The sequence below is a fragment of the Macaca fascicularis genome, chromosome 1 (assembly GCF_037993035.2).
Source record: "Macaca fascicularis isolate 582-1 chromosome 1, T2T-MFA8v1.1".
Classification (NCBI taxonomy): Eukaryota; Metazoa; Chordata; class Mammalia; order Primates; family Cercopithecidae; genus Macaca; species Macaca fascicularis.
This window is the reverse complement of record NC_088375.1, coordinates 126,047,393-126,056,639: the sequence shown is the minus strand read 5'-3', so window position 1 is coordinate 126,056,639 and position 9,247 is coordinate 126,047,393. Positions and strand designations below refer to the sequence as shown.

Below are 9,247 nucleotides of genomic sequence, written 5' to 3'. Positions count from 1 at the left end.
TCTCTATATGTTTGTCTTGTCTCTGATTTCCTTCCACAGTGTTTTACAATTCTTGTTGTAGAGATTTTTCACCTCCCTGGTTAGCTGTATTCCTAGGCATTTTATTCTCTTTGTGGCTATTTTGAATGGGATTGCATCCTTGATTTGGCTCCCAGCTTGGATGTTACTGGTGTATAGAAATGCTACTACTTTTGTACATTGATTTTATATCCTGAAACTTTACTGAAGTTGCTTATCATTTCTAGGAGCCTTTGGGCAAAGACATTCAGTCAACTACATTTGACTGTGACCCCAATAACACCCAATGAGGAAAGGATAGTCTTGGGGAAAAAAAATGGGGTGTTCTAGGTATAGAATTAAATCATCAAGAAAGAGAGATACTTTGGCTTCCTCTGTTTGTACTTCAATGCCTTTTATTTCACTCATTTGCCTGATTGCTCTGCCTAGGACTCCCAGTACCATGTTGAATAAGAATGGTAAAAGTGGACATTCTTGTAGAAGTTAGAAAGAGCTCAAATGAAAAATCTATGAATCAACAACTCTGTGCTGAAAAAAATCAAAGAAAAAAAATTCACAACCTAACATTAGACCAAGGGGAACTAGAAAAAGAAAAGCAAACCAACCCCAAAGTGAGCACATGAAAGGAAAACCAAAATCAGAGATGAACTGAATAAAACTGAGATGTGAAAATACATACAAAAGCTCAACAAATCCAGAAAACAAAACTAGAAGAAATGAGTAAATTCCTGGAAACATACATTCTCCCAAGATTGAACTACGAGAAAACTGAAATCCTGGAACAGACCATAAGGAGTTTTGAAATTCAATTGGTTATAAAAAGCCAACCAACCAGAAAAAGGCCCAGAACAGGTGGATTCATTGCTAAATTCTTCTATAATGAAGAGCTGATAATAATTCTACTGAAATTATTCCAAAAACTTGAGGAGGAAGGACTCCACCTTAACTCATAGTAGGAGGCCAGCATCATTCTGATACCAAAACCTGGCAGAGACATACAACATAAAAAGAAAACTTCAGGCCATTATGCCTGATGAACACAGGCACAAAACTCCTCAACAAAATACTAGCAAATCCAACCCGGCAGCACATCAAAAAGCCAATGCACCATGAACAAGTAGGCTTCATTCCTGGCATGCAAGGTTGGTTCAACATACATTATACGATTCATCACATAAATTGAACTAAAACTGAAAACATGATTATCTCAGAAGATGCAGAAAAGGCTTTTGATAAAATTCAACATCACTTCATGTTTAAAAAAACTCCCAACAAACTACACACCAAAGGAACATACCTCAGAATACTAAGAGCTATCTATGACAAACCCACAGCCAGCATCATATGGAATGGGCAAAAGCTGGAAGCATTCCCCCTAAGAACTGGTAAAAGAACAAAACAATAAATTACACTTCAATAACACTATAAAAAATTGCTCCTCAAAGACATTGGTAAGAGAAAGAAAAGACAAGCCATATTTAAGGAGAAAATATTTGGAAATTATAGATCTGATAAAGGACCTCTGTCTGCAACACTAAGGGAACTCTCAAAATTTATTAATAAAGAGACAATCAAACTTTCAAGTGAATAAAAGATTTGTAGAGATATTCAACAAAGAAGATATATGGAACGTACATAAGAATATGACAAGGTTTATTCAATATCATTAGTCATTAGGCAAGTGCAAATTTAAACCACTGTATACCAAGTAAAATGACTAAAGTTAAAAGAATCACCATTCCACATATTGGCAAAGATGTATGGAAACAAAAACTCTAATACACTGCTGATGGGAATGTGAAAGTTTACAAGCACGTTATAAACAGTTTGGCAGCATCTTAAAATAGTAAACCTGTACCTACCATATGATACTGCTATTTCACCGAAATGAAAGGGAAGGATATGTCCATACAGATTCGTTGACAAAAGCTTTAGTTTTATAACCAGAGGCCATGCAAATCCATGTACAGATGAATACACAAAATAAATTGTGATATATTCATCACATGGAATATTAGCAGTATAACACAGTGATCTATTAATACACATGACAACATGGCTACATCACAAAATAATTATTCTGAATTAAAAAATCAAACTAAAATAATTTACATAGTGTATAATTCTATTTATAGAAAACTTAATCTATTATGATAGAAAGCCAACCAGTAGTTGTCTGAGGTGGGGTAGAAAGGTGAGGGAGGAATTACTAGTGATGCAAGGACACTTTGGAAGTGGTAGATATATCCACTATCTTTTTTTTTTTTCTTTTTTGAGACAGAGTCTGGTTCTGTCACCCAGACTGGAGTGTGGTGGCACATTCTTGGCTCACTGCAACCTCTGTCTCCTGGGCTCAAGTCATCCTCCAAACTCAGCCTCCAAAGTAACTGGGACTACAAGCACATGCCACCATGCCTGGCCAGTTTTTGTATATTTTTTAGAGACAGGGTTTCACCATGTTTCCCATGCTGGTCTTGAACTCCTGAGCTCAATCTATCCACCTGCCTTGGCCTCCCAAAGTGCTGGGATTACAAGCATGAGCAACCATGCCTGTATATATTTACTATCCTGATTGCAGATGTATACGATGTTCAAACTTTTTAAATTATACACTTTAATTATGTGCAGTTTTTTGCATGTAAGTTATATCTCAATATAATTGCTAAAAGTTTAAAATATTTTAAAACTGCCATAGCTTGATTTAATAAATCTTTTTATATTTAAAAAACTGATATAATTCTGTATATTATCAGGACAAAGGAGAAAAACCATGTGATTACCTTGACGTACACAGAAAAAGCATTTGGAAAATTGAAAACTTTTTTCATGATTAAAAAAAATTAACTCTCAGCTTGATAAGAACAGAAGGCAACACTTCCAACCCTGCTAAGGGCAGATTTGAAAAACACACAGGTAACATTAATAAGATTGAATGCTTTCTATTAAATAGAGAAAAACGTGGAATGTCTGCTGTTACTCTTTCAATCCAGCATTATACTAGAGATATTATCCAATGCAATAAAGTAAGAACAGTAAATAAATAGAAACATTGCAAAGATGGAAAAGAAAGAATTGAAGGTATCTTTCTTCACAGATCATGATTATGTATTTAAACAATTCCAGAAATCTACAAAAATCTACCAAAACTATTAAGTGAATTTGGCAACATTGCAGAATGTAAGTTTAATATAAATAGTCTGTTGTATTTCTGTATATCAGGAATGAGTGTTTGGAAAATAAAATAAAAATACAATTTCATTTAAAGTAACATCTGAAACCATGATGTGCTTAGAAACAAATTCAACAAAATTTATGTAAGGCCAGAACACTGAAAACTACAAAACACTGCTTTGAGAAATTGTAAAAAAAAAAAAAAAAAAAAAAAAAAAAAACCTAAATTAGTGGGGAGATAAACCTTGTTATGAATCAGAAGAGCTGTTGTAGTTAAAAAGTCAGTTTTACCCAAATTGATGTCCAGATGCAATGCAAATCTAACAAAAATTCCAACAGGCAATTTGGTAGAAATTTATAAGCTGATTTGTATGAAAATGTCAAGGATCAATAATAATAAGAGAGCAATATTATAAAAGAACAATGGTGAATGTATTCACTCCCTATTTCCAGATTTACTATACAGCTATGGAAATCAAGATAATGTGTATTGTTGAAAAAATAGAACATATATCAATATAAGACAAAAGAGAATTCAGAAATAGATCCTTACATATATGTCTAATAAATGATTCTTAGACATGAACATAGTTATATGTATATATACATAATCACCTTTTGATGATTTTCTATCTTTATCTCCAAAACAGGTAACATTCAGCGAACATAAAAAGAAGCCACAATAGAGGATAAATTATATTTATCTCCAACAAAGGATTTTTTAATAGTATGGATATATAATGCAGTCTGATAAGATAAACAGCACAATGAAACAATTTCTCAAAAGACTTGAATAGATACTTCAGAAAATAAGATACATTAAATGGTCAATTTGCAAATGAAAAGATGCTCAACTCTTTAGTTATCAGGGAGATCAATCAATACAACAATGAGATACCATTACTTATCCATGAGAATGGCTAAAATTAAAAAGACTGAAAATACCACATATCAGTGAGGATATAAACCATTTGGAAGTCTTATACTTGTGGGAATGAAAAATGGTACAACTCCTTTGAAAATCTGGCTAACAGTTTCTTGTAAGACTAAACATGTACAGATCAGATGGACAGTCCTTCCACTCCTAGGAATTTACACACTATATCCACACAATGATCTGTATGTGGATGCTCATGATGCTTTATTCAAAATAGCCCAAACCTAGAATGACACAAATGTCCAAAAACAAGTGAATGTATAAACAGACATGGTATAGCCACACAAAGGAATACTACTCAGCAATTACAAGGCATTAACTGTTGCTGAAAATACTCACATGGATGGATTTTAAAATTAATATAACACATGAAAGAAGGCAGACACAAAAGAACACAGGTATAATTTCATTTATAGAAAATGGTTAAAAATGCTCTGCCAGAAAGTGACAGTGACTCCTCAGACCTGAGAGTTGAAAGAGTGATGAACTGCAAAGGGTTACAAGAAACTTTGAGCTTATGGAAATTCCTATATCTTGATTGTAGCAGTAGTTCCATTAGTGTGTATATTTGTAAACATGCATTGGATTACACATTTTAAAGTGGTGCAGTCTATTGTACCTAATAAATACCTTCATAACGTTGATTTAGTCATCTTAATATCTCCATACTAGCAATTAGCAGCTAGAAAATGAAATTCAATAAAAAATAATAGAGATTAATATCCAAAATCATTACATGCTTAAGAATACATATAATGAAGCAGGTACAAAGCCCCTGAAACCTATTGGTGAGAGAAATTAGAGAAGACTAAATAGAGAAATATATTACATTCATGGATTGGAAGATTCAATTTTGTTAGGATATTACATCAACATAGTTCTGATTAATGTTTCTAGTAGGAATTTTTAGAGAAATGTAAAACCTAATTTCAAGATGTATTTGAAAATCAAAGAACCCAGAACAGGCAAGTCAATCCTGAAGAAGCAGTAAGTTGTAGGAGTTATTCTGCTGGATTTCAAAACTCATTTTAGAGCTACAATCATTTAAAAACTATGGTACTAGTGTAAGTATATAGAAGTATATCACATACAAAGAATATAGACTCAAACATTATGCTCATATATATACAGTTATTTAAAGTTTTTAAAAACAAAGACACCAGTGCTTCTCATTGGGGAAATGAAAGACTTTTCAATGAAAAGTTCTTGAGTGAAAGAAGTTTAAGACCAGCCTGAGCAACATAGCAAGACCTCGTCTCTACAAAAAATTTTAAAACAAAAAATTAGCCAGAAATGGTGATGCGTGCCTAGAGTTCCAGATACTTGGAAAGCTGAGGCAGGAGGATCGCTTGTGCCCAGGAGTTCGAGGTTGCAGTGAGCTCTAATAACAACTGCACTCCAGCCTGGATGACAGAATGAGAATCTGTCTCAAAAAAAAAAACAAGCATCTCACATTAATAGTAAGTGGCCAAAATATATTGCTCACTGCATGTTGTGAGGAAATGTATTAAATGAAACAAATTGAATTCAAGAAGGTTTTATTGTTTTGTTTTGTTTTTTGTTTGTCTGTTTTAATGTGTGTTTGTTTTGCAGAAATGAGGTACAGGGGAGAGAAACACCTACTTGGAAAGCACCTACACAACTGAATTGGAAAATGTGGAAAGCGGATTTGAGAAGGGGGACTCTTCCTGAGATCTGGCTCCAGTACTTACAGCAAAGGGAACTTGGGCAAGTTACAGACTGTGCCTTGGTTTCTTCATCAGCAAAACAGAATCATCCCATAAGCTGTAAGGTCCGTGGTATCAGAGGGTCCCCAAACGGACTGCACATCTCAGTCATGTAAACAAACACATTCCAGGCCCCACCTGAGGGCACTGAATCAGAATTCCTGCAAGGAGGACACTGGACTTCTATTTACACTGACCTCCCAGGTGTTTCTTACTCTGATCAACTTGGGGGTAGGAACCATTGAGCTCCATCGCATCATTCCAAAGCCAAAACACAAAAGCAGAACAAGAATGTTTTTCAATGCAGTCTCTAAAGAGGAGAAAACTGTTGGGGGAACCTGGAAGTGAAGGAGGCATGCCTTGCTGGGCTCCATCTTAACTTTATCCTGAGTATGGCAGAGACACGAGACCTTCGGGACACATGCCTGAGGCAGTGACAGTCCAACTTTGAAACAGTGGAAGCCCTAGTTTCAAATTCAAGCTTGCTTTGGGCAGATGTTACGTTTACATCTCTTTGCATGGCAACAGGGCCAATTTTCTCCAAGCGGCTCAACTTACAAGAAAAGGAATCATATTGCTAAGAATTCAAACTTCAGCAGACTTGGGTAAGTAAGTCTTATAAATCTATTCTAGCCACCTAACAAGAAACCAGAAATTTAGCAAGTTCTTTCACATTCAGGACAATTGTGTTCACTAGATCAGAGGCACTGAGGCATGAAGAAAAGACCCCCTAAAAAGGGAAAGCATTCCTTCCTGCCCTAGGACATCACTGCCAACTTCAGGGAGGTTGGAACACAGCTGCCCACTCTACAGTATGGCTTGCTTTTGTGTATGGAAAGTGTCTGATATCCTGAGACATGGACCCATTTCAGAGAGCTTTGAGAAGAGCCCGAATCACTGATGGAATTGGACAGCACATGGAAATGGTTCAGCAGGACGAGGGTAAGTGCAGGACACGGCCTGGTCGTACTGAGACAATGAGTGGCGCTGATGGGGACAGACAAAGATTAAAAACAAAGTTTGTGCTTCGACTTCAGAAACTCAAAACAATAACTAATTTGCTCTTATAAGTAATAATGAGTATTTTTCTATTTACATGAGAATTTAACCTCAAAATAGAAATCAGAAAACTATTAAGTCCAGGGCATAAAACCTAAGCCATACCTTATATTTATTCTATCTAAATAGAGTTAAGAGTAAAATCTTCTCCATAAAAAATATATATCATGGTTACAAAAAGGCAGAAATCTTAATGAGAATCATTGGTATTCTATAGAAGAGTGAATTAAATACAGCCAACGGAAGACCCAAGTGTCATACTTCTCTTGTATATTAGGAAGTTCCATTGAAATTCCAGGTAATAGAGGTTATTTCCCATACTGTTAAAGCGAGGTTGCAGACACTTCTAAACTTTGACTCCAAATACTCTAGTAAGGCACATCTCTGTTCTGGAAAATGATACAGTAATGAATACTATTCCCTTGACTCAATATAGTCATTCTGCCAGAATCACAGAAACAAAAAAATGGAAATATGGCCAAATTCATGATTTGCTATCCTCTTCTTCAGGTTTCATACCTGTTTCTTATGGATAATAACATTACCTTAAGGTTTATGATGAAAATACAAAGTCTAAATATGTGCAGTTTTGGGGAAAATGCCTGGTACCAATTGGTCGATTAATATTACTCATAATTATATGAATATTCACTGAATTCTATGGATTCTATGAATAATCACTGAATAAATATTGTGATTGTTTTTATTGACAGTGCTCAAGACTCATCCCTGTGTGACCTCAAGTAAGCCATATAACTTTCTGATCTTTCTGATCTGCAGTTTCACCATTTTTAAAATGAAGAAATTTTGCAAATTTTTCTTCCTCCCGTATAATATCAGGTCTCACACACACCAGAAAATAGATTTATTTACAGCTTTTGCTACATCTCAAAGCACTGTCATTACACAGTGTAGTTGGAGGATGGTGCAGGCTGCTGAGAGGCACGCTTTACAATGGGATTGATCCAGTCCTCCTCCCTTCACTTCCACATGAATGCTGAGTAGCCCGTGGTCACACTTATCACACCTCAACTCAGGCAAGTCCAGCAGCCAAACTTAGGAGACTTGGGCTACAGGACAATCTCCCAAGTTCTAGCCTCACAAAATCTGGGTGGGGATGAAAGCTGAGAAAGTGAGGAGGTGGTTCAGGGGATCACGCTCCCCTACTCATCCCTCTCATCTCAAACTCACCTTCTATTGCACAGGAACACTGAGGATCACCAACCACCTCTGACCATGAGCTTGATCTTGCCAGGTTCTGTTACTGGAATGCAACCACACATCAATGGTTTAGAGCAACTCAAAATGTATATATATCCAACAGTGTTCCATAAGAAGTGTTCATGGCCCTGTTCTTTTCAATATATGGAAAAACTAAATGAAAATAGTTACAGGTTTACAAGACTTCCCAAGATATATGGTCACACATGCTTTCAGGGGATATATACAAATGATTTTCATCACTTGACACCTTGAAAAGAAATCTTGTGGGACCAGAATGATCTTTGTAAGTGATAAGTATGAAACGAGTGTTCAGTGACATTAAAAAAGCAAACCAATCCATGCATAGAGGAAGAGCTATGGACGTAGGGATGTGAAACTGGTCTTAAGTGTAGTGAAAAGACAAGATGCTTCCCCAGTAAGAGAAAAGAAACCAACATAACAATGGGATGCAACAAGAATACTGAGAAAGGATAGAAAATATTTTTTTAATGAATTATTCATTCATTTCCAGTAGACACAGAAAAAACTGCAGAAGACCCAAAAGATATCATAGCAGTCTAAAATTTGATATCTTTCACTTGTGGAAAAGCATTGAGATCATTTTACCTTAAAAAGAAGGTGGGGTGACTTTGTGACTACCACTAAGAAAACATAACCTTAGGGGAAACTATCTCCACCTTGATGATTTTATACACACAAGAGATGAGCAACGAGGAACAAGCTTAGATGTATTAGGAAAGAGGTGGGCCTGTAGCATTGTCACAAGGGTGCACTAATACTGAGAGTGACTGCTGAAGAAATGGTCCCCATCAGTGACCCTCAGGTGAGACCAGGGAGCCTAGTGTTTCAGCACACGCTGGGCAATTGGAATACAGGGCTCCTAAGATTCCATGACACCCCCACCTTCTAATTCTGTTATTGCAACTGCAGACCGTTACCTGGCACGCTGGCTGCTACCTCCCTCACTCTTGTCAGAGTCGGAGCTTTAGGCAGTGCCTTCAACTCTGAGCTCAGGCATCCTGGACCCTGTTTTTGCGGTTAAGGACTCTAAAGTGTTGTGGGTGTTGATCAAGTTTTTCTCAACCGTAAGTTAACAATTCCAGTTATTGTC

General features: G+C 36.2%; 1 long non-coding RNA gene across 1 annotated transcript in view; it reads right to left on the bottom strand.

The window, feature by feature from the left end:
• Positions 1-7,838: 7,838 nt before the first annotated feature.
• Positions 7,839-9,247, bottom strand: part of LOC135971956 (uncharacterized) — a 32,719-nt gene continuing 31,310 nt past the window's right edge. Inside the window, exon 3 of the long non-coding RNA XR_010588400.2 lies at positions 7,839-8,176. This is a non-coding gene — a long non-coding RNA (uncharacterized lncRNA). The remainder of the gene's footprint in view (positions 8,177-9,247) is intronic.